The sequence below is a fragment of the Balaenoptera acutorostrata genome, chromosome 19, assembly GCF_949987535.1.
Source record: "Balaenoptera acutorostrata chromosome 19, mBalAcu1.1, whole genome shotgun sequence".
NCBI classification, from domain to species: domain Eukaryota; kingdom Metazoa; phylum Chordata; class Mammalia; order Artiodactyla; family Balaenopteridae; genus Balaenoptera; species Balaenoptera acutorostrata.
The window spans coordinates 61,556,555-61,582,831 of record NC_080082.1 but is presented as its reverse complement, the minus strand read 5'-3'; the positions used below and the strand labels follow the sequence as shown (position 1 = coordinate 61,582,831).

The 26,277-nt window shown below is 45.6% G+C and overlaps 1 long non-coding RNA gene and 1 pseudogene across 1 annotated transcript; both read left to right on the top strand.

The window, feature by feature from the left end:
- Positions 1–1,203: 1,203 nt before the first annotated feature.
- LOC103016901 (uncharacterized) lies at positions 1,204–16,956 on the top strand. The gene is made up of 5 exons (XR_450801.3): positions 1,204–1,401; positions 1,849–1,942; positions 6,009–6,205; positions 6,373–6,578; positions 14,681–16,956. It is a non-coding gene; the product is annotated as an uncharacterized LOC103016901 (long non-coding RNA).
- A 5,547-nt stretch (positions 16,957–22,503) lies between these two features.
- LOC114237668 (NADH-ubiquinone oxidoreductase chain 5-like) lies at positions 22,504–25,830 on the top strand (annotated as a pseudogene).
- Positions 25,831–26,277: the final 447 nt, after the last annotated feature.

Here is a 26,277-nt window from a genome sequence, read left to right as displayed (position 1 = left end):
ACCTGACGCAGCCAAATAAATATTAAAAAAAAAAAATTATATATATATATATATATATATATATATATATATATATATATATATATATATATATATCCATCCACTTTAGCGTTAGGAATTACGTTCAGGAAAACATCTGGGACTTCCCTGGATCTTGAGAAGGGGTGGGTGGGGTTGCGTTCCCTTCTCACCCCGATCCGTGTGCATGCCGGGGTCAGGGGTGGAGGGGTGAAGGCTGGTCTGAGTTATGGTGGTCCGGGGGGTCTTGGGTGGACCCCCTCTTTCTCTGGAGGGGTCTTCCCACAAAGGCGGGAGGTGCCTTTGTGTGAAGACTGGAGAGGCTTGACCGGAGTCAGTCTTGAGGGTCTCTCACTCTCTTTTCTATTTCTATTTATTTAACTGCTTTCCAGGATTTTGCAGCAGTTAAGAATGGAAGAACTAAACATATGCAGAGCGCAGCTCCTTGAAAGAAAAAGAAATCGCTGAACTGAAAGCAGAAAGGACCACCACCAGGGTTAGTGGGGTTCTTACTGGGTTAACATTTGCTTCTGGTCATGATTGGGCTCCGGTTACTGTCTTTAAACTCAAAAGATGATCCACTCTGCCTGCTTTTAAACACATTTCGACATCTTCCCACCAAGTGGACTGGGGTTGACCAGTTCAGGGTTCTCATAGCTTGCTTGAAATTTATGATGAGAGTTAATGTAATTTTAGTACATTTGAGGGGGAATTTCTCTAACTAACTTGATTGACTGGCCACACTGTGCACGCAGCATGTGGGATCTAGTTCCCAGGGATCAAACCCGGGCCCCCTGCATTGGGAGTGCCGAGTGTTATCCACTGGAGCACCAGGAAAGGCCCTTAGCTAATGATTCTTAAGGAGCAGAAAAACCAGAAGAAGACATTAACAGACGGGGGTGCTTGACATAAACCACGAGCAAGGAAACACGCCGAGCATGAATGGAAAGGCAAGTCCTTGTCTCCCTCTCATCTCACCTGTCCAGTCTGTGCAGGTCTGTTGGGAACCTGTGGCCAACACACCGCTTAGACCTGAGCGGCCATGACAGTCGTGTGAGCCCGCAGCGTGCAGAAGGCAGTTTGGATCTTAGCAATTTCCTGGAAGTGCTTTATTTTGTCCCTCACCAAACAAGGCCGTTTAAGGATTCTTTCCCCCGTTAGAGATCTTCTGATGGTTCTCACGAGGAAGACCTGGCTGAAGTGTCTGAGCTCCGGGAAATCTCAGACAAGCAGTCAAGCGAGCAGAGCCAGATGAAGGGGCTGGGCGCCTGGCAGCCCCTCTGTACTCACGTGACAGAGCGGGAGGAACGTCTGTACACAGCCAGAAAAGACCTCATCGTATCTGAGGAAGTGAACACGAAATTGCAACGAGATGTTTGTGAAGTGAGTGACAGTAGTTGTGTCAGTGTTGTCAAGGGAACCAGACATAGTCAAAGACAAAATATAGTGAATTGGCTCCGTGTGCACTGTCTGTGTGGCCACCCCGCTTGCCGGCCATCATCCCACGTGGTTCCTGTCACACGCACGAGCTGGGTGATCTCCAGGAGCAGACACTGAGGAGGCTTCCGTTGTCTCAGTGGGTCCACACACGACCCAGAGAACAAGAGAACAGGGCGGGCGACGATTGTCTGCCTTGAGTCACTCAGCCTCCCCTAGACGTCCAGGCCTTACTGCCTCGAGCATTTTTGTGTGTTTGCTGTCTGGTCAGAAAGTTCGCCTTTACAATTTTCTTCATTCTCCCTGCAGATACTCCTCCACCTGTTAACAGAAACACCTAACTTGGCCGTGTTGATTTTCTCTCAATATTTCGACCACTCTGCTTCCTCGTAGGTGGTATGTCAGAGACATAAAACTAATCTCAAGATGCCTTGGGCCTCAGCAAATTGGGAGGACAGGCTGAAAACAAGGATACGCTTCCAAAAAAGTAAGCTTTTTGTTTTTTGTCTATCTCACTGAACAGTTTTCAGTTGTTCCTGATTTTTAACTAATGTTTATTGATTAAGTGGAATATCCAGCTCTCTCTATATCTTCTGAAAGCTTAACCCAAAGCCTTTTATTAAACTGCTCTTTCTGGAGGACTTAGAGCATCTGAACTAGATTCAGACTCACTTTTTCAAGCTGGGGTTAGATGAGGTCTCCCCACCTAAGCCCACTGTCCCCTTATACTTTGGGGCTTTATAGGAACTTGTGGGCCCAGGGAGGTGATTTCACTGCCGTGGCCCTAAGATCCTGCAAGACACTTGGCTTGGCCAAAGAAAAAACAAAAGATAGGAGTTGTCTAGTGACATATTTTTGGATAACATTTTCCATTACCATTTTCATTTATTTCAGCATTTTTGAACAAGAATTACCTGCACTTAGTTTGTCAACATTATTTTTATACTGGTCTAGTAAAAGAAAAATGGTACAAACATACAGAGAAAAATATAAAACTTTCACTCCTATCTCTGTACAATACCTATATTCAAAAATATAAATACAGTTTTATCCACCAAAATTAAAACAGCTAGGTATTAACAAATGCAAAACAGTTTGTGTCTTCCACTTACAAAACACTGACTCAAAATTAAAAGTTATTAATGTGTAACAGTAATTTAACATATTTATTAAGAAAAAGACTTATCACAGTAATAAAGTTAAAAACTTCCTGGAGAATTAAAAATCATGACAAAAAGGAATATAGAAAAAAATATATTGTTATAAAGCAAGAACATTTCACCAAACAAACATCATAATCAATCAGAAGAAAACACTGGATGCATTCCCTCTGAAGTTGCAGTGAAGGGTGCTGGCCAGGGCTCCTGCCCTTCACCACCATACAGTGTGCCTACAGAGAGAGTGTGTCAGAGAGTTGGAACTATTAACAATCACAAATGTACAGCCGTGGAAAGGCCAAGAGTGAAAGGGTGGGAAAAGACATTCCATCCTAAAGAGACCCAGGGTGACTACACAATGTCAGACAATATAAAGACAAAAGCTGATACAAGAGATGAAGGACAATATATACTATTAAAAGGATCAATTCACCAAGAAGATATACATCTAACATTATTAGAGCTTCCCCCAAAAATGAAGGAAACACTGACAGAAATAGCAGCACAATAATCGTATGAGACTTTAACATCCCAGTTTTTTTGATGGGTGGAACCAAAGAGAACATCAATAAGGAAACAGAAGACTTGAACAACACTATAGACCGACTGGACCTAACAGACATGTGCAAATCACTCTACCCAACAACAGCAGAAAACACACACTTCTCAAGAACAAATAAAACATTCTCCATGAGAGACCACATGTTAGGACATAAAAGAAATCTTAACTTTAAGAAGACTGAGAGCATAATGCATTTTCTCAAACTACAAAGCAATGAAATTAGAAATAAACAGCAGAAGGAAAACAGAAAAATCCCCAAAATGTGGAAGTAAAACAATGTATTCATAAATAACCAATGGGTCAAAGAAGGAATCAAAAAGGAATTTTTTTAAATACCTGGATGAAAATGAAAACATACAAAAATTTATATAACGTAGTGAAAGCTGTACTAACAGGGAAGTCAAATCAGAAATCTATTTTTACTACTCAAGTAAGTAGAGAATAAACTAAAATTTAATGAAAGGAAAGAGGTAAATAAAAAAGTTTAGACCAGAGATAAATGTACGATAATGAATATGAAATATAAAAGTAAAAACTATGAGTTGGTGTTTTGAAAAAATTAAATTTACAAAAACCTTGGCTAGAGTAAGAAAAAAAAGATTCAGATAACTAAAAACATATAAAGAGGAGAGATTTCAACTGTTGTCACAGAAATGTTTTTTAAAACTGTAAGGGGTCCTGTGAACAATAATGCTTACAAATTACATAATCTAGAAGATACAGGTAAATTCATGAAACATACAACCTACTAAGCTCTTATCTTTAATAAAAAAATTGAAAAGAATTATAACTAGAGAGGTTCAAGCAGTAATCAGAAATCTTAAACAAGGAAAAAGCCAAAACCAGATCACTTCACTGCATAATTCTACCAAACCTTTACAGAAGAATTACCTCTAATCCTGATTTGAAAAAAGCTTCCGAAGAGCTGTAGAGGGAACACTGGCAAACTCATTCAATGGAGCCTGCATGATTCTATACCAAGCCCAGAGAAAGGCACACAAAGCAAAGTACAAACCAATATCCCCGATGAATACTGAAGCAAAAATCCTCAACAAAATAGTACAAAACCAAATTCAACAACACATGAAAATGATTTTACCTCATGACCAAGTGGACTTTAATCGATTTTTTAAAAATTAATTTATTTATTTTTATTTATTTATTTTGGTTGTGTTGGGTCTTCGTTGCTGCGCACGGGCTTTCTCTAATTGTGGCAAGCAGGGGCTACTCTTGCTGCAGAGCACAGGCTCTAGGCGCGTGGGCTTCAGTAGTTGGAGTATGTGGGCTCAGTAGTTGTGGCTCACGGGCTGTAGAGCACAGGCTCAGTAGTTGTGGCTCATGGGCTTAGTTGCTCCGCAGCATGTGGGATCTTCCCGGACCAGGGATCGAACCCATGTTCCCTGCACTGGCAGGCAGATTCTCAACCACTGCACCACCAGGGAAGCCCCTAATCGATTTTTTATAGTAATAATGTGATACACCACATTAACAGAATAAAGGAAAAAACACATGATCGTCTCAATTGATGCAGAAAAATGCATTTCACAAAATTCTGCTATGTTTCAAGATATAAAAACTCTGGGAATTCCCTGGCAGCCCAGTGGTTAGGACTCGGCACTTTCACTGTCATGGCCCAGGTTCAATCCCTGGTCAGGGAACTAAGATCCCAACGCAAGGCCAAAAAGAAAAAAAGAGAGATACACTCAACTAGAAAGCTTTCCTTCTCAGATCAGGAAGAAGGCAAGGATACACACTCTCTGCACTACTGTCCAGCAAAGTACAGAAAGCCCTCACCAGAGAAATTAGACAAGAAAAAGAAAGTTACCCAAATTGAAAAAAGGAAAATCATCTTTTTTCATAGATGACAACTTTTATATGTAAAAACACTAAAGATTCCACAAGGAAACTGCTACATCAAAAAACAACTCTAGGGCTTCCCTGGTGGCACAGTGGTTGAGAATCCACCTGCCAATGCAGGGGACACGGGTTCGAGCCCTGGTCTGGGAAGATCCCACATGCCATAGAGCAAATAAGCCCGTGCGTCACAACTACTGAAGCCCACGCGCCCTAGTGCCTATGCTCTGCAACAACAGAAGCCACCACGATGAGAAGCCCGCACACCGCAACAGAGTGTAGCCCCTGCTCGCCGCAACTAGAGAAAGCCTGCGTGCAGCAACAAAGATTCAATGCAACCAAAAATAAAATAAATAAAATTTTAAAAAACCTCTAGGAAAGTTGCAGGATACCAAAAGTCAATATGCAAAACATATCACGAAATAATCAAGATGGTGTGGTACTGGCATAAACACAGATTTGTAATGTAACAGAACAGAACACTCAGAATTAATTTTGCATATATGTAAAATGCATTTTCAAGGGTGCCAATACCACACAATAGAAAAAGGACAGTCTCAGTAACAAACGGTGCTGGGAAACTGGGTATCCCCTGGCAAAAGTATAAAGCTGGAACCTTACCTGCATCAGAATGAGAAACTTCTGTGTGTCAGAGGAGGCAACCAACAGTGAAAAGTAACCTCCAAGGACTGGAGATGATGAAAATGGGCTAAGAATCTCCATGTGTCAGAGATTTAGGTTGATTTCAAAGTTTAAAATCAATAATAGAATGAAACACCCTCTATCACTGATGTATCTCTGAACTTGCCATTCCGTTCCCAAGCCGATTTTTAAATCAGTGACACACCCATTGCGCTTCTAATGCAGCATGAAGAGTCAGAAGGTATTTGCTGTAATTAGTCTGTTTCCTACAATTTACCAGGCGTAAGTGCATATTATTACCTGACTTGCATGTGCAGCTTCTTTATCCTGGTTTACAGAGAGCAGACAGTGCATCCAGATGGGGCCTCTCAACAATCCCTGCTGCCCAACAGCACTGACACCCCGTCTCCAGTCCATGGGTGTGAAGCCCTGCCCAGGACTAGGCCCAGCGGAGCCTCTTCACAAGTTCCAGGTCACTGGGTCATGGGGAGACGGGATCTAAGTGGAGACGACAGGCCCTGAGGGAAGGACCCGGGTAAGTGTGAATGTACAGGTGTCAGGCGGGATACTTCAGAGTCAGACAAGATCAGTGAGTCCAAAGAAGGGCATTTCGGGAAGGACAGACAGAAAAATCAACTGACAATATGACTTTACCTGAGAAAGAGCCATTTCTGACTCCTTTTCTTTTCCCTTCCTCTTCAGGGCTTCTTCCTCAGGAAACGTGAGTCTTTAGAGGTCTATCCTGAGAGTTGGAAACAGGCTGTTTAATGCTTAGAATCAACACACCCGCTTCCTGAGTCACCACCACACACACAGGGAAGACCTCAGCATGTGGAACAGACAGTCCCCGGCTGCCCACTGTCCCAGGAGGGGCTCAGGACAGTAAACTCCCACACAGAGTCCAACAAGTAAGTTCCTACACTTTTTTTTTGTTCAGTGCATGACAGATCTTTGAAGATCAAATAGTGTAGCTTATCCCTTTTTTAACTGAAGTATATAAATATTGAATATATATTTTATTTATTCATTCATTTATTTATGGCTGCATTGGGTCTTCGTTGCAGTGCATGGGCTTCTCATTGCAGTGGCTTCTCTTGTTGCCGAGCACGGGCTCTAGAGCGCAGGCTCAGTAGTTGTGGCGCACAGGCCTAGCTGCTCTGGGAGCATGTGGGATCTTTCCGGACCAGGGCTCGAACCCGTGTCCCCTGCATTGGCAGGCAGATTCTTAACCACTGCACCACCAGGAAAGTCCCTATATTTTCTTTTTCAGATTATTTTCCATTATAGGTTATTATAAGATACTGAATATCGTTCCCTGTGCTATACAGTAGATCCTTGTTGTTTAATTATTCTATATGTAGTAGTGTGTATTTGTAAATCCCAAACTCCTAATTTCTCTCTCCCCCTCCTTCCACCTTTGGGAACCATAAGTTTGTTTTCAATGTCTGTGAGTCTAGTTCTGCTTTGTCAATAAGTTCATCTGTACCATGTTTTTAGATTCCACATATAAGTGATATCATATGTGTCTATCTCTGTCTGATTACTCCACTTAGTATTGTTACCAAAATGCAAGTCCATGTGCCTGACGCACAGTGAGGCCGAACAATACCAAAACATTGGGGTTTGGAACAGAAAGGTTTGCTGCAGGGCCATGCAAGGAGATGGGTGGCTCATGCCTTAAAAACCCCAAACTCCCTGAAAGCTTCCCACAAAGCCCTCTTATAGGAACAGTGAGGGAGGGGTGTGGTTAGTTGTTGCAGACTTCTTGGTGGCAGATCCTTTGTACCTGAGGTCAGGTCATGGTCAGGTAAAGATGTTCCTGTAAACCTCCACCAAACAAATGTTACTCTCTGTCCTGACAAGAAAGGGGAAGGTACCAAGGCACACCTTTCACCCTCCGAGGTCCAGGCCTGGCTAAGAGAAGGGGGTCCCTGCAGGGGGGCCAGTTACCCTGCCCCAGAGCATTCATCCAGAACCAGGTTTGGGGCCTACCGCCAGTGCCCAGGCCTGGCGGAAGATGATGATCTCAGTTGGCAGCTCCCTCAGGGCCAGGTCCCCAGACCCTGCCCAGCTGTGACTGCTGAGAGAGCCAGGCACCCAGGACCCAACTGGCCCTCCAGCTCCTCTGGCCGCCCAACGGCAAGGGGCCAGGTCCTGCAGACAGTGGCCCATGCAGACTGCCGCTGCCATTAGGTCGCAGAGGCGGGGATGGGGGAGAGGGTCACCGCTGCCTCAGGGCCCGGGCAGTGGGCAGCCTTGGCGAGGGCCCTGGAGCCCTGCAAGACACACCCCCAGCCTGTTCCCTCGGCCTCCCAGCTCCCCTGCCGGCCCAAGGAGAAGGGGAGGGGAGAAGGCCGGGATCCCTCTCTTACTTCACTCTCCGCGGACATTTGGCTGAATGGGTCCACTAAATGTCACTCATTGACAGTTGTTCGCTTGAGGGAGGGGCTCACAGTGGCGCCGACCAATGGCTGAATGGGAGCTCTGAGGCCACTCCAACCATCCCTTCAGTGGTCTCCTGGTAACCGTTGCCTGGTAACGGGGGTGGGGGGCACAGCGTGCGCCAAGGGCCCTGTGCTAAGGGCTGCTCACTGCTGGGCTGTATTACAGTGTGATCACCTCCAGGTCTCCACCTGCACTGCTCTGCGTTTCCATTTCATTCTGTTTATCCATCTCCCTATTGCTTTCTATGTCTCTTTTTGTTCCCCTCTCTTCTCCTGCTGTTTCTCCCCTCCTATTTTCTCACTCCTGTCCCGCCCCACTCTGCACCTTGTGTCCCCTATTGATGCTCTTTCTCCCCGACCTTTCTGATGACCCTACATCTCTATGTATTTCTGCCTCTTTCTTCCCCCATCTCTGCTCCCTCTCTGCCCTCTGGTTACACCCCTTCTGTCCCTGTTATTCTCCCTGCCCACTCTCCAGCGCCCCCTGGTGGCTGTGCTTCCTTCCTGCTCGCTCTCTTCCTCTGCTCTCCTCGTTTCTCCTCGTTTCTCCTCTTCTTTTCCCCTCCCAGCATCAAGCTTCTCTGTAGGACATGGGTTCAACTCTTGTATCCCCTCCCCCGACTCTCCATGGGAAATGCCTCACCACCGTGGACGATGCTGTTACCACTGATCAAGGGCTCCTCTCGTATTCTGCCTTAATCCCTTCACCTTCATCTCCCTGGAGATCCCAGTTTTCTATACACTCTATTTTACCCATCTGCTACTTTCACTGCTTTTTCTCTTTCATTCTTACCATCTCTTTGCAAGACACTCACGCAGCCTCTACACTGCCCTCTGATCTTGCCCACTCTTTTCCCCTCTCAGTCCCTCTCTGTCTCCCCTGGTCCCCTTGCCCACCGAGTCAGAGGATGTGGGATGGAGTAAGATGCCTGCTTCCTGGGAAAACACTGATGAAATAAACTCACAGTTTAAGGCAAGACAGGAAAGATTTAAACGTAAATTTTTTCACTGCCCATTTTGGCCTCCTCCCTCCCCTCTTGTGTAAACCAGACCTCCCCAATGGCAGAAATGTCTTCTCAACCATAAAGATCAATTTTTCTCCCTCTGGCCACAGCCATGTAACATCCTCAATCCTCTCACGGGTCACAGTGAGACGGGAAGGAAGGTGGCAGGGCACAACCATTAAAAGAATGAAGAGGGAGACACAAGCATTGAAAAAAACAGGATATGACAAAAACTGGTTAGAACCAACTAGGGCCAAAATGGCAGAAGATTCGACTTCCAGTGGACCTTGAGCCTCCTTTCCCTCTCAGGGTGACATTAGCATATGCCAAACGACATGCCCACAGGCGCCATGACAGTTCCCAGGATGCCCATAAAAGCCCCAAAAGTGGGCAGTGGCCCAATCCCCAGAAATCCTGCCCCTTCCCTAAAGTAGTTAACTATTCCTCCCACTCATTAGCATATGAAATTACCCAGCCCATAAAAACCAACCAACCCCACATCCCAGGGCCACTCTCAATTTCTGAGAAGGCCTGTGTTCTGCCTACGGAATGTGCATCTCTTTGAATCAACTTGCTTTCACTTTACTATGGCTCGCTCTCGAAATCTTTCCTGCATGAAGCCAAGGACACTCACTTGGCAGTCTGTCCCGGGGGCTCACACACATCCTAGAACATGCTGTTTCCTTCTCCTTCATCAGTAATGACGCAGCACTCACCCTGTATGTCTAGATACCTTAGTGAACTTTATGTACAACAACAATATATCATTTCCTTTAAAGATAACAGTTGGTGCAGAAAAGACTGTTCAACAGACCTGGGGAGATAATGGGTCGCACCTAATAGAAGTTCTTTTAAATACTTACTTATGACCTTATTAATGTTACTATACTACTTGTGCTCTGCCTATTTTACAAGATTGTTTCTTGGGCTTCCCTGGTGGCGCAGTGGCTGAGAATCTGCCTGCCAATGCAGGGCACACGGGTTCGAGCCCTGGTCTGGGAAGATCCCACATGCTGCGGAGCAACTAGGCCCGTGAGCCGCAATTACTGAGCCTGCGCATCTGGAGCCTGTGCTCCGCAACAAGAGAGGCCGCGACAGTGAGAAGCCCGCGCACCACAGTGAAGAGTGGCCCCCACTTGCTGCAACTAGAGAAAGCCCTCGCACAGAAACGAAGACCCAACGCAGCCAAAAATAAATAAATAAATTTAAAGGAAAAAAAAAAAAAGAATGTGATCTTTCCATTAAAAAAAAAAAAAAGATTGTTCTTGCATTGCCAAGTGTGTGACTGAGCCTCTGGTAAAAATGATGACTAGGCGACTTGAAACAAGTGACCAAATACACAGTCTTATAAGACCGATGACTTGAAATGGGAAGAAGCAACAAGAGAGAACCATTTCCTGGACCACAACAGGCTGGGGAGACACACCACGCAGAGGCTTTGGCTGCTGTTGCATCAGGGGCAGGGCGCGTGCGGGGCGTTGCCGGCGCAGTCAGTGTGGCAGTGGCCCTGGGGGCCGCAGTCCAGCCCCCGTTTGCCCACTCGCCCCCTTGGCTGGCGTGGTCACCGAGTCTGCAACAACCAGCCACGCAGCACCCCTCCTCTGTATAAAAGGAGCCCGAAATCTGACTGGGGGAAGACGGCTCGTGGAGACACTGGTCCGCCATGTTCTTTTCCGAATGAAAAGTCGCTATGCCGTGCGCCAGCAACTCGCCTCTCAGTTACCGGCCTGCCGTGCAGCGAGCAGAACGACCTTGGACTCTTATTGATTTTGGCGGAGCCGGCCGGGAGCCTTGCTGCCTGTGGTCAGCCCCGGTGGGGAATTTTCGGATAAGGCCCTAGCAGCTGACAGGACCACTTGTCCTGAGGATCTTCCCTTCAAAATCCCCTGAAGCGGCACCGGCTGCCCCAGCACTTGGCAGTGGGAGCCAGGAATCGACACCTGGGAGCTCCATACAGATGGAATCGACGGGCTCCAGACAGTAGGAATGTCTGACGTGTACAACTGGTAACATAACTGCCCTCTCGATTTGGGCTTTTCCTGTAAGGGAAAAGCCAATTTGTTTTGCATTTGACTGGGGTACCCTGTTGGAGAGGGAAATTTTTTGTTGGAACTCTGTGAACCAATTTGTTTGCTTTTGTTTTGCGTTCATTCACGATGGAATTTGTTTGTGCCTTTTGTGTTTTGTTGCTCTTGAACTTATAAAGATATCTGTCCCTAAGGAAAGCCCTTTGGGGCGTATCTTAAATGAATGGGCAAAATATAGCTGTGGGCCTATGACTAAAAAGAGATGCTATTCTGTTGTATAGTATGTGACCCCAGTATATGTTAGGATCAGGAGAGCAATGGGCCCTGAATGGTTCACTTATACAACCTTGCAATTAGAATTGAGCAGGTAAAAATGATGAGATTCCATATGTAGAAGCATTTACGCTATTGCATCAGGAGGAAAAGAAGTCAGACAGCTGCCGCCTTACGGTACAGTGGTCTGAAAGGAAAACCAGGGGAAAATCTGTTCTACGAGAGGGAGAGGGAGAAAATGAGACTGAGGACACGTTATTTCAAAACACTGGCCAAGCAGGCTGCACCAGTGGTTGTGCCGACTGCCCCCATGCCACCAACATATTCACTCCTTTCACCACCTCCTGTTTCGCCTACTTATGGGGACCGATTAGAAGTTTCTGTGTTAACCCCTGGGGCACAGGGACCTGGTTTGGTGTCACCATCTAAGATGCGACAGAGCATCCAGTTTGGACTGGGCGCCACTTCTGGAGCAGGCAATTTCCCTTGCACCGATATCCTGTAGGAGGCCTTAATACAGATGGCCAATCAGCTGGGTTTCTATGGATGCACAATCCATTCTCAATTTGATTTATTTAACTGGAAAAACCATAACCTACATACGTCCACATGACTGAACTTTTCTATCTTTGTCACTCACCATCCCTCTTGGACAGACATTCACACTTTTATGAGTATGATGCTTACTGGGGATGAAAGGAGGATGGTCATGGACAAGACTAGAGAGGAAGTGCACCAGCGCCATCTAGCGGACCCAGGTGGAACTCCAGAAGCAAATCTGGCAGTTCCTCCTGAGCCTGACTGCGAACCTAATAACGGAGATACGCCGCACCTAGAGCATTACAGGAAGTATATCTCAGCGGGTCTTCGACAGGGAGTAGCTAGGCAAAAGAGCGTAAACAGAATTCAAGAGATACACCAAAATCCCAATGAGGATCCATCATAGTTTCTAGAAAGAATTTATCAAGCTTATAGGCGCTACACTGATGCAGACCCTGAGGCCCCCGAAAATCGAGAATGGTAAATATGACCTTCATTGGGCAAAGCGCCCCAGATATAAGAAGAAAATTACAAAGTTAGATGGTGCATTTGGAATGAACCCTTCTCCATTGGTAGATGTTGCTTTTAAAGTGTTCAACAACGGGGAACAACGAAAGGAGCTCTTTGCAAGACTTAACGCCACTTATCTGGTGGCAGCACTGGATTCCCGGAAGGCGAGTAGCCTGGAGAGAGGTGAGCCCCGTTGGGGAGGGAACAGTGTGCTTACTGTAAGGAGGAAGGGCACTGGAAAAAAGACGGCGCTGGGCTAAGGAATAAGAAGGAAAACAACAAAAGAAAGACAGGAGCCTCTCCTATGGTAGAGAGAGAGCAACGCTCTGAAGATGCCCCATAGGAGCCCCGGGGAACTCTGACAGTGGCGGACAAGCTGATTGACTTTCTGATCGATACGGGTGCAACATACTCTGTGGTAAACACCAAGGTGGCACAGAAAACATCTCAGTCCATCCCAGTCACAGGCGTTTCTGGAGAAGGACAAAGTCTTTTCTTTCTTCTAACCTCTAGAATGCTAATTAGGTGACCTCACCCTGAAACACAGTTTCTCATATATGCCGGCGTGTCCAATCTGTCCCTCTTTCGTAAATTAAGCACTCAAGCAACTTGTTCGCCAGAACAGCCTGACATCAGGGTCCCACGGGAGCACACTGTAAGCCTGCAGATGGTGCTCACGGACGCCCCAGAAAAGGAGGCTGAGCTCTCACCCACTCCACCCCCACCCCCCGCTCCAGGCCTGTGAAAAGGTTAAGGCAGAAGTGTGGGTCGATGGCACCCCAGGGAAGGCCGAAAATGCGTGGCCAATACAAATCATGTCCAAAAGGGGCTCTGGAGGGAATTCCCTGGTGGCGCAGTGGTTAGGACTCGGCGCTTTCACTGCGGTAGCCCGGGTTCGATTTCTGGTCAGGGAACTAAGATCCCGATCCCGCAAGCCGCACAGCATGGCAAAAAGAAAGGGATGCGCTGGGACACCTAATCTAAAACAATACCCTCTGAGCCAAAAGGCCCAAAAGGGAATTTAGCCAGTTCTCAAAAAGTTGGTTTAATCAGGTTAAACCTTGCAGGTCCCCATATAAAACCCCTATCCTCCTAGTCAAACAGCCAAACTCAACAGAGTATCTCTGTCCCAGACTTGAGGGCTGTTAATGAAAAAATCCAAGATTTGCACCCTGTGGTACCTAATCCATACACTCTGCTCACAACTATTCCAGGAGCAAACAGCTGGTTCTCTTTTTGACTTGAAGGATGTTTTTCTGCATTCCTATTGCAGAAGGATCACAGCAGCTGTTTGATTTGAATGGCAGGACCCAGAAAGACAGGTAGTCCAACAGTACTGTTGGACGGTCCTGCCTCAAGGATTTAAGGATTCCCCTACCTGGTTTGGGGAAATGTTGGCTAGGGACCTTAGAAACTTAATATTGGATGAAGGACTCTTCCTCCAAAATGTGGACCATTTGCTCATAGCAAGCCCTATAAATGCTAAGTGTCTACAAAATATCATCAGAACCCTGAACTATTTGGCCAACTGTGGATGTAAGGTCTCCCAGAAAAAGGCTCAAATATGTAAGCAACAAGCCACGTAGCTGGGTTTTATCCTTTCCCAAGAGGAGCGGGGTCTTTTGCCTGATAGAAAACGGGCAATTGCAGGCTTGGGAACACCCAAGAGTTGCAGATAACTGAGGGTGTTTCTGGGAATGGCAGGATTCTATCGGATCTGGATCCCGAACTATAGGCTCAGAGTAAAGCCCCTCTATGAGGCTTTAAAGGGACATGATTTTGAGCCCCTTACTTGGACTAAAGAGTGCCAAACAGCCTTTGAAACAATAAAAACAAAGTTAGTCTCAGCTCCGGCTTTGGGACAACCAGACTGAAAGAAACCTTTCAGATTGTATGTCCATGAGAGAGACAAATCCTGGGGTGTTAATTCAAATTCTGGGGAATATCCTTCGCCCTGCTGCCTAATTCTCAAGACAACTAGAACACACTGTTAAGGGATGGCCACCTTGCCTTTGAGCTGTACCAGCTCCTTGCGACAGACTTCTGGAAGCTGAGCGGTTTATCCTGGGCAACCCACCCCTGTGTATGTCTCTCACCATGTCCTTTCTTTACTGGAACAAAAAGGGGGGCTACTGGCTGCCTTCTGGGAGAATGGGAAAGTACCAGGCCATTCTCTTAGACAATCCCAGTGTAACATTTCCGGTCACTGCAGCCCTAAAGCCAGCCACCATCGCTCCCGACCGCTGCTGCACAATCCCCAGAGCACAGCTGCCTGCACGTCGTGGAGCTGGCGTACTCGAGCAGACCAGATGGAACAGACGGCTCCTGGCTGAGGCAGGTACGGAACTGTTCACAGTTAGAAGCAGGTAGTTGACGTGCTGGGTATGTGGTGGTAATCCTTGAAAGGATTGCTGAAGCAAAAGCCCTGCCCCCAGGGAGCTCAGCTCAGAAGGCAGAAATCATTACTCAGACAAGAGCCCTACTACTCCCTGAAGGCAAGCGAGTAAATATATACACAGACTCTCGCTATGCATTCTCCGTGGTGCATGCTCACGGCGCGATCTGGAATGAAAGGGGGGGGGCTCCTCACTTCAAACAATAAAGACATAAAACATGCTTCTGAAATCTTGTCACTATTAGAAGCAGTCCACAAGCCCTCACAAGTGGCCCTAACGCACTGCCCAGGCCACCAGATGGGTGAGACTCATATAACAAAAGGCAACCGGTTAGCTGACCAGGCTGCAAAGAAAGTAGCAAAGGCAGGCGATTACCAAGCCATCTCAGGGTCACTTCTCCCGCAGAATGACTTGTCAAAATACCAGCCGGAATATTCAGGAAAGGACAAGGAGAGGGCCGAAGAGTGGGGATTCACTCTTGATCGCACCTCGCCTGGCTAGAAATGTAGTGCACATGGAACTGACTTGATTTCTGAGGCACTCGTGGACACCGTGCTGCAGCACATTCGTAACAGTACCCACCACGGGAGAGATGCCACCTTACGATGGATTCAGAAATATATAATGGGGCCTAACCTACAACGGGCCATCCAGGGAGTCACTCAAAATTCCATGATTTGTGCTGAAAATAACCCAAATACTGCTGTCAGATCTCCCCAGATGGGGACCCAACACAGAGGACTCCACGAGCCACCAAGGACTGGCAAACAGACTTTACTCAAGTTGATAGGGACAGAGTAAAGGGACAAAGTAGGCGATTGAAATAGTTAATCCCACTAGGGGACTGCAAGTAAAGAAAAAAGCATGGGAGACCCCTGTAAGTTAATGGTCACTCAAGAAAGCAGGTTCGCTTAACCACAAAACCATGCAACAGAAGCCTGAGACACGCCCCCGAACAATAAAACAGTGGTGGCATGAGACCCACATCTGCCCAGTGAGCTCAGTAAGTTGATGATTCCTAGTCACGCTCCTCTGCGCACACTAAAAACAAGTATATAAGGAAGAGGTGACATTATGCTGAAACCTGAGATGGTTTATCATATTTTAGTGTACGTTACCACCTTTTCTCATTTCCGTTGCTCCATGACAGTCCCAGTTTGACTCTGCAGGGACAAGAAAAATCCCCCACCCGATGTGGAGGCGGAGCTGATGATGGAAGCTTGACGTCTACTCAAGAATGAGGAAGAAGGTGGTCCTCTCCTCCTCCCCGCTTTTCCTTTGATTATAAAACAGGAGCCCACTAAGTTCTCGGGGCAGCACCCTCTCGCCCACCCGCAAGCCTCACAGGCGTCCTAGTCTAATAAATCACTTTGCCTCTCGCTGAAGAATGAGCTCCTCAGAGCCCCCCAAGACACATTTCAGTGGTTTCGGCTGGCGACCACAAAGGGGCAGCGGTAAGATAAGAAGGAGGGGGGTCGGGTCCTAGAGGGGCTGTGGATGCCAGGAGGACTGGGGAGGACACTCCCCCAGTGTGTGCCCCTTTTAGGCAGCTGGTCAACCCCGAATGCTTTAGGACTCTGATGAGAGATGTAGGTACAGACCAGAGGAACAATGCTATGGATGTTTAGAGACACGGAACCAGAGGAATGCTGGCAGTCAGCATGGCTGGCCACAGGAAGATGCTACGGATGTTTAGGGACCCGGACGGACACGTACATTCTAGGTCTGTCCCTGTTATACTCAAGTCTGTAAACTTAACTGTTCCAACTGTTATTTATAAACTGATAAGTTTTGTATTGCAATGCCTGTCTTATGAACAAGTTTTAAAATGAAACTATGAGATCTCTGTCTGTCTGGATAGATATGTGTCTTACATGGTCTTGTCTTTAGATAGTATTGCTAAGGTTAATTTGTAAAAGAGCTCAATTTAATTGGCTTAAAAAAAGTAAGTGCTTACAAATTAAACATTTCTGAATATAAGAGAAACTAAGCTAAATGGATTTCAGGTTCACATGACCTGAGAAATATTTAATTTTAAATTAATATCTGGTATTAAAGTTTGTTGTTATTAAAGTTTGTTAATTAATACAGACATGGCTTTAGAGTCATCAACATTAAGCACAGTATTTTTATTGTACCTGGGTTTGCTGAAAGTCACTAAGTTCATACTATTTTTGTTGTAAAATCTGTCAGCAAGAAAATTAACCCCTCATTGTCAGACTTTTGCCGTCCTGATGTCCTTGTAGCATGGCCACAGTCTGCTCCTAAATGAGAGAGATTAAATGGGTAAATAGTAGCTGCAAATTGAACAGTCAGGGCTATGGGAAATCCAAGACAGCCACTTGGCTCTTTCCGGATCCCTGGCAAACCCCATTTTTTATTTAACGGTTTAAACCCTTTCTTGGCTACAAGGTTGATGCCCTCACAGTGGAAAAAAGAATGCTTTAAAAACGTGTTTTTCACTTGGGTATAGTTTCTATAAATTTTAGTGATCAAGGCAACCACTTTACTGGACAAATTATAATACAAGCCTATGTTATTAATTAACCAGACTTATTTTACAAACCCTACCCCTAATTAATTAATCATAATTTGGCTATATTTGGTAAAACTGAGGGTTATTTAGAAAAGAAAAAATTATGTTTCAACAGATATTAAATTTTAGTTTTGCTAATTGAGGTCAGTATCTACTGTCTTAAAACTTACTTTTCAAATAGCTCTTTGTTGCTATATTATTCTAAAGCTTAATTGAGTTAAGATATTCTAAGCTTGTTTCTGAAGCTGATCACTGTGATCTATCTTTGGATGAAGATCAGATGCCCATAATCTATAACCAGGGGATTATACATACTAGAAAAAGCATCATTTAAAGGACTGTGTCCATCCTCGATAAAAGGCCTCTTAACAGGTATTCTTAAGTACGTCATGCACAAGGAAACTGAAGGGAATCAACTTCCAAGACTTCAGGTACTTTTCCCCCAATTACTAGAAGTGCCCAACGGAGGAGTGCCCTGATGTCGGTCTTCCCCTCCCTACGACCCTTACAGGTGCTGACCCTTTATTTCCAATTTACTCAGACCCGTTCCCACTCATTGTTAACACCACTGGGGACACCTTCTGTACTATTCCTTTGGGACAGTTTCTTGGCCATTAACACCAGGTTGGGAGACTACTTTGGAGGGGATACATCTAAAGTAGTAAGTACAAATCCTGATTAAACTGCACGGTGGATTTTGACAAGGGAAGGAAACTTTCGGATAGCTAACTACTGCTCCGGTGGAAGGCGCTATAGCCATGGAAGTGGCTGCTCTAGTAAGGGCCATCTCACAGGCAGGAGCCCCTGCTGCAGCTGGGGCCCTTATCCCGGGGGAAGGCGCACCCAAGGGTGAGGAGAGAGGCCCCCACCATATTCAGGAGCTCCTTCTCTGTACCCCAAGGGGCCCAGCCTTGGACCAACTAGCACCCGCAGTGGCGTAAGTTACCAACCAACTGCCCCTACCGTTCTGCCTCTGAGAGAAAGTTCCTGATGGAAATCAAGGAAAAATAGAAGTCCGTGTGCCTTGCTCAATGTCTGATCTAAGTCTGGCAGAAGATAAATTGGCAAGTTTTTCTGAGGACCCTGAACTTTTCACGAAGGAGTTTACCCGGTTAATGCGATCTTTTGATCTCACTTGGGGGGATTTGCAGACTTTACTATCCCGTGCTGCACCCCAGAGGAAAAACTGTGTATAATATTGGCAGCCAGAGCCCAAGAGGGCCAGGCAGTACACCGGGTGGGGAACAAAGCTATCCCCGAGGCAGATGCACGATGCATCATCAGGTAAATTCCACTGATAGGGACAGATGAGACCATATGATTGTTCAGTAGAGGCTATGAAAAAATTTACAGTGAAACCTGTCAATTATGAAAAAGTGAAAGAAGTCCAACAGGGGTCAGATGGAAATCTGATAGTATTTCAAGAAAAGTTAATAGAAGATTTTAAAAAGTATATAACTGTGGATCCCTCCTCCCCAAGGCACAGGCCCTTTTGGCTATACATTTCATAGCCCATTCTGCCCCAGACATCAGGCGCAAGATTCAAAAACCAACTGCTGGCCCTCAGACCCCTATGAGTGATTTGCTCCAAATGGCTTATTCAGTTTTCAATAATAGGGATATGGCCGAAAAGGCTGAACGCACCCAGAGAAATATATACAAACGGCCCAAATGATGGTAGTGGCTTTGTCCACTCAGAGCCCACCGAAGGGGAGGCCGGCCTTTCCGGGCCAGTCTGGCTGTGGTGGACCACAAGGCCCAGGGGTACCCAGACAGGACCAGTGTGCCCTGTGTGGACCAAAGGGACACTGGAGGAAGGCCTGTGGCATGCGCCCTTTACAAACAGCCAGGGCACTGGAGGAGGGAGTGCCCCCGACGCCAGAGAGTGACGGGGGCCTCTGATGGTCTCACAATCAGAACACTGAGGGGGCTCGAGGCCGAAAGTGGCTCTGCCTACAGATACCGTGTACATCACTAGTGTTGAGCCCTGGGTGGTCACTAAGTGGTGGGCCATGATAGAATTTCTCATAGACGCCGGTGCAACCCTTTCAGTCTTAACCCAAAGGATTAGAAGCCTTAACAAGCATAAGAAATACGTAATGGGAGTGTCGGGAAAGAGACAGGGGCACACTTTCCCAGAACCCCTTTTGTGCAACAGCAATGGCCGGTCATTTCTACATTGCTTTCCGTTTGTGCCTGATTGTCCTCTTTTTTTTTTTTATTAAGTAATTTATTTATTTATTTACGGCTGTGTTGGCTCTTCGTTTCTGTGCGAGGGCTTTCTCTAGCTGTGGCAAGTGGGGGCCACTCTTCATCGCGGTGCGCGGGCCTCTCACTGTCGCGGCCTCTCTTGTTGCGGAGCACAGGCTCCAGACGCGCAGGCTCAGTAGTTGTGGCTCACGGGCTTAGTTGCTCCGTGGCATGTGGGATCTTCCCAGACCAGGGCTCGAACCCGTGTCCCCTGCACTGGCAGGCAGATTCTCAACCACTGTGCCACCAGGGAAGCCCCTGTCCTCTCTCTTTAATGCAAGGGACTTACTAACTAAATTAGGGGCCACCCTGTCTCTCGAGGGACAAGGAAGCCACCCATATCACCAAATGATGTTAACAAAAAAACAACAGATTAAATCTATAACTGAGATAAAAGACTCAACAGAGCCTGAGGTACAAAACGTTGAGGTTCCGGGCCTAGCTAAAAACAAACAGATTGAGGCCTTAAGTGATCCTCTTCCAGATTTGGAAACTGTTTGGGAAAAATGGTTTGAATCTTCAAACTTATGGTTACAATCGCTTTTAAGGACTCTTCGAATGCTTACTGCTCTATTTACGTCTTTTGTAGACCCATCCCCTGACGCTTAACATCCAAGAGGGCTAACGGATGGTGCTGACCAGAGTGACCGTGACGTGCGGTTCTCCCAACGAGCACGGACAGCCCGCCAGGCGCTTTATTCCTTCCAGGCAGGCCTAGGTCCCATCTCACCTCGCTCCTTACCGCCATTTTAAGCATAAAAGGGTAATAAACACCTGGAGAGGGGAATGATAGGGACAGAGTAAAGGGACAAAGTAGGTGAGTAAATAGTTAATCCCACTAGGGAATCATAAGTAAAGAAAGAAGTATGGGAGACCCCTGCAAGTTAATGATCACTCAAGAGAGCAGGCTTGCTTAGCAATAAAACCATGCAACAGAAGCATGAGACACGCCCCCGAACAGTAAAACAATGGTGGCATGAGACCCACATCTGCCCAGTGAGCTCAGTAAGTTGATGACCCCTAGGACACTCCTCTGCACACACTAAAAACAAAATATAAGGAAAAGGTGACATTATGCTGAAACCTGAGATGGCTTATCATATTTTAGTATATGTTACCACCTTTTTGCTCATCTCTGTTGCTCCATGACAGTCCCGGCTTGACCACGCAGGGACAAGAAAACTGCCCCTCTGGACGCGCAGGAGTTTTCCCTTGATTATATAAAACTGTAGCTAAGTTCTCGGGGCGGCACCCTCTCGCCTGCCCGCAAGCCTCACCAACGTCCTTATCTACCACCTTGCCTCTCACTGAATTCTTTCTGTGCTGAGACGTAAAGAACCAGAGCTCCCGGGAGCCCCCCCGAGACACATTTCTGCAGCAACAAAATGCCCCGAGCCACAGGAAATTTCAGGTATCTGCTTGTGTTTGTGGACGCTTTTTCAGGATGGGTGGAGGCATATCCCACCCAGACAGAGAAAAAGCCTCTGAAGTGGTTAACGCCCTCAAGGAAATTATCCCCTGATGTGGACTGCCTAACACCCTTCAAAGTGATAATGGGTCTGCTTTTCTCTTGAGCAAAACCCAACAAGTGTCTGAAGCACTGCAAATTAATTGGAAGCTACATTCATCCCGGAGACCACAATCAACAGGAAAAACTGAGAAAATGAATCATACACTTAAAAAGGAGCATTGCTGGGACTTCCCTGGCAGTCCAGTGGTTAAGACTCCGAGCTCCCAATGCAGGGGGCGTGTGTTCGATCCCTGGTTGGGGAACTAAGATCCCACATGCCACGCAGCCAAAAAAAAAAAAAAAACAACAAGACCCTACTCCTGAAAGGCCTAGAGAGCAATGGGTTGGTGAACCTTAGAAGACCAGGCTGCTCACTGGACCTGGGAATGAGCATTCCTAGCACCGTGGGACAGACTGATCACGAAATGCCTCCCAAATGTTGGATGAAATTAAGACCGAAAGGGAACGGACTGTAAAATAAAGAATGTTGCCCATCATCCAGTTCTACAAGATTCAAGACATTAGCCACCGCGGTCACTGACCTGCAGCCGCCCTAACAGGAATTCAGGGCAGAGAGCAGGAGGCGGCACTCCCTGCTCTGGGAAAACTGGCAGAACCGGCCCACAGACAGTCAGGCATTTTCAGGGAAAATTTTTATGAACCTGGGTTCTTACATCTTACCGTAGTTAGCAAAGCACTAAAACCATTAACTAAGCTGTGTGTTCCTCAAGAACGGCAGTGAGCTCCTACCAAGATGTGTGCCTGGCGGCCTGTACCCCTCGCCGACGTCGGCCATCCACCAGCCTCGCCCCGTCCCTCTCAGCACAGTTCTCGCGGCTCTCTAAGGACTGTCTCCTGGGTTATGATCCTCAGGTCGGCAAAGATAAATTTTCCACTTCTTTCTTAGATTGACTATTGATTACTTTTCTGCTGACTACACATTTTCCAGCGGGTGGAATCTAGGAAGGAAGAACACTGGGGTGTCACACGGCTGGCCCAGGTCAAGTCCCCCTTCGCGGGGTGAGGGGAAGGGCTGACCAGGAAGGGGAGGCCGGGGGAGCCGAAGGACCGGCCTGAGGAGATGCGAGGACAGAGGGGCGGGGAGGGAGGGAGGGGGTCTCCGGAGAGGGGCGGGCTCTGCAGAACCCCAGGACCGGGAGAGACCTCTGCGGGGCGACCGGCCTGCCCTCCAGGGGCCGAGGCTGGAGGTGCTCATCCACCTCGCGGAAGAGGACGTTACATGGGGGGGCGGGGGAGGTCGTAAAGGGTTTTATGGAGGAAAACGACCCTAAAGGCGACGTCTACATGGACCGGAGACCGAAAAGCTGAAGGAGGCAGATACACGCATCATATCAATAATATTAAGCCATCGTTTACTCATCGTAACTCTCCGCCCGTTACCTCTCTTACTCCTATCATTAAATCCCCAAATCATTTTAGGACCTTATACTGTAAGTATAGTTTAAACTTTAAAAAGGACAAAACACTAGATTGTGAATCCAGTAACAGAAGACTAAATCTTATTTACCAAAAAAGTATGCAAGAACTGCTAATTCACGTGTTCATACCTAACAGGATGGCTTTTTCAAGCTTCTAAAGGACAGTAGTTATCCACTGGTCTTAGGAACCAAAAAACTGGTGCAACTCCAAGTAAAAATAATAACTTACTCACCTCCTTTACACTAGTCACACTATTCATACTAACAATGCCGATTATAACAACAAACTCCAACATTTACAAAAGTAATATATATCCATCCCATGTGAAAACCACTACCTCGTATGCTTTTATCACCAGCCTGATTCCAAAAATGACATTTATTCTTACAGGACAAGAAATAATTATCTCAAACTGACACTGAATCACAATCCAAACCTTAAAATTATCACTTAGCTTCACAATAGATTATTTCTCAATGTTTGTGCTAGTAGCACTAATTTGTCACATGATCTATTATAGAATTTTCAATATGATACATGCACTCAGATCCTAATATTAATCAATTTAAAAAATATTTACTCCTGTTTCTTATCACAATACTAATTCTTTTCCCCGACCAGGGATGGAACCCAGGCCCTCGGCAGTGAAAGCACGGAGTCCTAACCACTGGACTGCCAGGGAATTCCCACAATACTAATTCGTGTTCCCACTAACAATCTTCTCCAACTTTTCACTGGATGGGAAGGAGTCAGAATTATGTCTTTTCTACTTATTGGGTGATGACGTGACAGAGCAGATGCAAATACGGCCGCTCTTCAAACAATTTTATACAACGCACTGGAGACACTGGATTCACTGTACCAAAAGCATGATCTCTATTCAACAAATCTTTATACTACCCGATAGGACTTGCATTAGCCGCGACTGGAAAACCCGCCCAAATTGGCCTCCACCCATGACTTCCCTCAGCAACAGAGGGTCCTAGTGCCGTCTCAGCCCTACTCCACTCGAGCACAATAGTTGTAGCAGGCATCTTCCTGCTTACCCGCTTTTACCCTTTGATAGAAAAGAATACATTTATCCAAACAAGAACATTATGTTTAGGAGCTATCACCACATTATTTACAGCAATATGTGCTCTCACCCAAAACGACATTACAAAAATTGTTGCTTTCTCCACTTCGAGTCAACTAGGCCTTATAATAGTAACAGTCGGCATTAACCAGCCTCATCTAGCATTTCTCCATATTTGCACGCACGCCTGTTTCAAGGCTATACTGTTCATGTGCTCTGGATCGATTATTCACAGTCTAAATGATAGATAAGACATTCGAAAAATAGGAGGCCTATGTAAAGCAATGCCTTTCACCACAACAGCCCTCATTACTGGAAGTCTCACGTTAACAGGATACCACTCCTCACAGGTTTCTATTCTAAAGATCTTTTTATCGAATCCGCTAACACGCTGTATACCAACACCTGAGCCCTCTCACTAACCCCCATTGCCACATCCCTCACAGCTGTCCACAGCACTCGTTATTTTCCTCCCACTCCGAGGACAACCTTGCTTGTCCAATTAATTTTAATTAATGAAGACTACCCACTCCTAATCAACTCTATCACACATCTATTAGCTAGAAGCAGTTTCTCTGGATTTCTTATCTCCAACAGCATTCCCCCAACAACAATCCCACAATTAACTGTGCCTCCTTACTTGAAAGCAACTGCCCTTGCCGTAACCATCCTAGGCTTTATTCTAGCACCTGAAATCAACCCTGCTGCATAAAATTTAAAACTTAATTATCCCTCAAACTTCTTCAAAATCTCCAAACTCTTAGGATATTTTCCCACTATTATACACCACTTTCAGCAAGCCAAAAATCAGCATCTTCCCTGCTGGATTTAATTTGACTAGAAAATATCTTACCAAAACCCACTTCTCTTACTCAAATAAAATTTTCTACACTTGTATCAGACCAAAAAAGCCTAATCAAACTATACTTCCTTTCATTCCTCATTATCCTTACCCTAAGCATAATAGCATTTAATTACCATGAGTGACCTCTATAATAACTATAAGCAATGACCAACCAGTAACAATTACCTTGAATCGACTACCATAACTATACAACGCCGAAATATCTATAGCCTCCTCACTAAAAACTCCAGAATCACCTGAATCATCAATTACTCAGTCCCCCAGTCCATTGAACAAATACAATTTCTACTTCCTTGTCCTTTAAAGCACAGAAAATTCTATCACTTTATCAATTTTCTACTGTAAATTCTATCATTAATCCCAAAAGAAATATACCTAAAACAGTTTTATTGGAAACTCAAATTTCAGGATATTGCTCAGTAGCCACAGCTGTTGTATAACCAAATACTACTAACATTCCTCCCAACGAAATTAAAAACACCATTAAACCCAAAAGCGAACCACCAAAATTCAACACAATTCCACAACCAACACCACCACCCACAATCAACCCAAGTCCACCACAAATAGGTGAAGGTTTAGAAGAAAACCCCACAAAACTAATTATAAAAATAGTACTTAAATACAATGTATGTTACCATTATTCTTACATGGAATCTAACCACGGCCAATGACATGAATAATCATCGTTGTATTTCAACTATAAGAACACTAATGACCAACATCTGAAAATCACACCCACTAATAAAAATTAGCAACAATGCAGTCATTGATCTTCCAGCTGCATCAAACATCTCATCATGATGGACCTTTGGTTCTCTATTAGGCATTTGTTTAGTTCTACACATCTTGACAGGCTTATTCCTAGCAATACATTACATTATACCTCAGATATAGTAACTGCATTTTCATGAGTAAAACATATCTGCCAAGGTGTAAACTAGAATCATCTGATATCTACATGCAAATGGAGCTTCCATGTTTTTTATTTGCCAATTCATTCACGGAGGACGAGGCTTATACTGCAGATCCTATACCTTTTCTGAAACATGAAATACTGGAATCATTTTACTATTTACAGGTATAGCCACAGCATTCATAGGCTATGTCTTACCTTGAGGACAAACAGCATTCTGAGGAGCAACAGTTATTACCAATCTTCTCTCAGCAATTCCCTATATCGGCACAAGCCTTGTGGAACGAATCTGAGGTGGTTTTTCAGTAGACAAAGCAACTCTAACACAATTCTTTGCCTTCCATTTTACCCTCCTCATTGCAGCACTAGCAGCTGTTCACTTATTATTCCTTCCAGAAATGGGCTCTAATAACCCCACAAGAATCTCATATGACATAGACAAAATCCCATTTCACCCCTACTATACAAAGACATCCTAGGTGTCCCATCACTGATTCTAATCTTAGTATTATTCTCATCTGACCTGCTAGGAGACCCAGACAACTACATCCCAGCAAATCCCCTTAATACACCACCACATATCAAGCCAGAATGATACTTCTTATTCGCGTACGCAATTCTACGATCAATTCCCAATAAACTTATAGGAGTACTAGCTCTAATATTTTCAGTCTTAATCCTAGCATTTACCCAGTATTCCATACATTGAAACAACGAAGCAAAACATTCCAACCCCTCAGCCAATGCCTTTTGGGTACTAGTAGCAGACCTATCGACACCTGAATTGGAGGACAAACCCTAGAGCACCCGTTATTATCGAA